Raw genomic sequence first — 694 nt, forward strand, 5'->3', positions numbered from 1 at the left:
GGGAGGGGGGGGGGGAAGGGGGATGGGAAGGGGGGATGGGAATGGGGAATGGGAATGGGAATGGGAATGGGGATGGGGGAATGGGAATGGGGATGGGAATGGGGAATGGGGATGGGGATGGGAATGGGGATGAGGAGGGCTCATCCCGGGAAAACCGGGACTGGGGATCTGGGAGCGGGAACGGGGTGAGGGGAGGACCTGGAGAGCTGGGAAAGGAGATGGGAACTGGGAAAGGGGCTGGAAAACGTGGGAAAGGGGCAGGAAAAGGGGCTGGGGAATGTGGTCCCAACTCCTGGCACCCATTTTTTTGGGAATCAAGGGGATCCCAACCCCTCAGAGCCCTTTTTTTTGGGAGTCCCCACCCCCTTGGGCCATTTTTTGGGAATCCCAAGCTCCGGAGCCCTTTTCCTTGGCAATCCCCACCCCTGGGACCCTTTTCCTTGGGAATTCCACACCCCTGGCACCCATTTTTTTTGGGAATCCCCACCCTGGCACCCATTTTTTCTTTGGGAATCCCCACCCTGGAGCCCTTTTCCTTGGGAATTTGCAACTCCGGGATCCTTTTCTTTGGGAATTCCCAATTCCTGGCACCCAATTTCTTTGGCAATCCCCACCCTGGCACCCATTTTTTTTTGGGAATCCCCACCCTGGCACCCTTTTCCTTGGGAATCCCCACCCTGGCACCCATTTTTTT

Source organism: Corvus brachyrhynchos, unplaced genomic scaffold (assembly GCF_000691975.1).
Source record: "Corvus brachyrhynchos isolate BGI_N302 unplaced genomic scaffold, ASM69197v1 scaffold852, whole genome shotgun sequence".
In the NCBI taxonomy this organism is placed as follows: domain Eukaryota; kingdom Metazoa; phylum Chordata; class Aves; order Passeriformes; family Corvidae; genus Corvus; species Corvus brachyrhynchos.